This window comes from Dufourea novaeangliae, unplaced genomic scaffold (genome assembly GCF_001272555.1).
Source record: "Dufourea novaeangliae isolate 0120121106 unplaced genomic scaffold, ASM127255v1 scaffold118, whole genome shotgun sequence".
Classification (NCBI taxonomy): domain Eukaryota; kingdom Metazoa; phylum Arthropoda; class Insecta; order Hymenoptera; family Halictidae; genus Dufourea; species Dufourea novaeangliae.
The window spans coordinates 1,834,052-1,836,163 of record NW_015374006.1 but is presented as its reverse complement, the minus strand read 5'-3'; positions in this window follow the sequence as shown (position 1 = coordinate 1,836,163).

Here is a 2,112-nt window from a genome sequence, read left to right as displayed (position 1 = left end):
TTCCGTAATCTAAATATAAATTAGTTTCCTTTTAAATAAATGTATTCTGGATCAAATATAATGGACTGCCATATGGCAAGGTTTATTTCAAAAAGCACATTACAAATACTCATCCGAGTGAAAACTAGGCGAAACGCAACTAAATACGTACGTATATGTGTGCATGCACAATTGTCATGTATATATAAATGATAATTTTCGTAGTTTTATTTGACACATTTAAAGAATGATGACAAGATACTATTGTTCGTAGTGTTGAATTTTATGTAGAACGACATTACTATAGGCACTAAGTACCAACACAGACGAGATAGAAAATAGACTTATCATCTTATGGGACTTTGCGTCTCATGTTCTAAAATACCGATCGAAACAGTCAGAGATTTTTTGCTGCCCTCTACGTTATGAGAACGGTGAATTCGTGAATTATAGTAGAAGTCCAATAATTGAGTATCCGTTATTTGATCACTAGGAACGCCCCTCGCTGCAACGTATCCCTCGACAGAAACTAGGAGGATTATAACAAAACATTTTTATAGATTATAAACAATTCATTCAGATGAACATGTAGCTTGATTCCAAGATGATCTCTGAAAGAGAAACTCAGTGGACAATATCATATCAGTGGACAGTTAATAATTTATAATAATTTAGCGAGCATTAATTCAATCCTAGGATGATTTCTGGAACAGAAATATAAGAGAACATACACATATAACATACAATAAGAATAGAAGAACATAACAATACATTTTTATCGACATTTCAATTCAATAATTTAAAATTTGATCCCACGAGGATTCCTGAAACAGAAACTACAACAATTAGAAACATAATATCCAATTTCTTGAGATTGTTGACTCTTCATTTTGGCAAACAGGGATTCAGTGTAGAAAATTTCTATAAATAACCTGAAACAAAAATTAATCCTTTGGATTAAAAGCTGAAAAAGAAGGGATTAGTAGCAATAAAGGACAAGTAAGTGTCAGACATTTTTATCCAGTATACAAAAAATAAAAAAATGAATTTACTAGAAAAGACTGAAAAAAGACTATTAAACAACTGAATTTAAAATTCAATACGTCTCTGTATAAATCGAACAAGACTAAATTTTGGAGAATATAAAACAAAAAACGAAACAGACATTTAAATCGAAACAATTGTATCTTATTGTATCGAAATTTAAATTGTTTTCGTACCAAAATAGTTTCAGCAAATTGGGAGCGACTCTAATTGAAAATTTGCTATCAATATGAAGGATCGAATTGTATTTGCATATATGTTTTCAGCTGCAAGCTTTTCATTAGTTATATTCAGCAACAGTCCCGAGGAAACTTTGATTTTCGCAGAGACATTCCAAAAATTTACAAAAATGAACACTATTTTGATATCAATGGCTTTTGCAAATTACGCATAACGATTCAAGAATTGATATATCACCAACTCTAACAACGAATAGTCACTTCTAAGGACCCTAATTAAAATTTAATTACAAATTAATTCTAATTTTTATGTGTCAATAATTAATCAAATCTATCATCATTGTCGATACATAGATTTTTAAATGTGTATTACAAATTGTAACGAACATTTGCAAAATTATTAAAAATAGAATATTTTTGAATGAGTAAAACAATATGAACAGTATTTTCAACGTAAACACTTGGTGCACAATAATCAATAATAATAATTCAATACAATCACAACAAAAATAGAAAAACAGCAGCCACATCAGGGCGCTAAACAAGTAAAAAATAGCAGCCACAATAGGGCGCTAAACAAGTAAAAAATAACAGCCACAATAGGGCGATAAACAAGTAAAAAATAGCAGCCACAATAGGGCGCTAAACAAGTAAAAAATAGCAGCCACAATAGGGCGCTAAACAAGTAAAAAATAGCAGCCACAATAGGGCGCTAAACAAGTAAAAAATAGCAGCCACAATAGGGCGCTAAACAAGTAAAAAATAGCAGCCACAATAGGGCGCTAAACAAGTAAAAAATAGCAGCCACTATAGGGCGCTAAACAAGTAAAAAATAGCAGCCACAATAGGGCGCTAAACAAGTAAAAAATAGCAGCTACAATAGGGCGCTAAACGAGTAAAAAATAGCAGC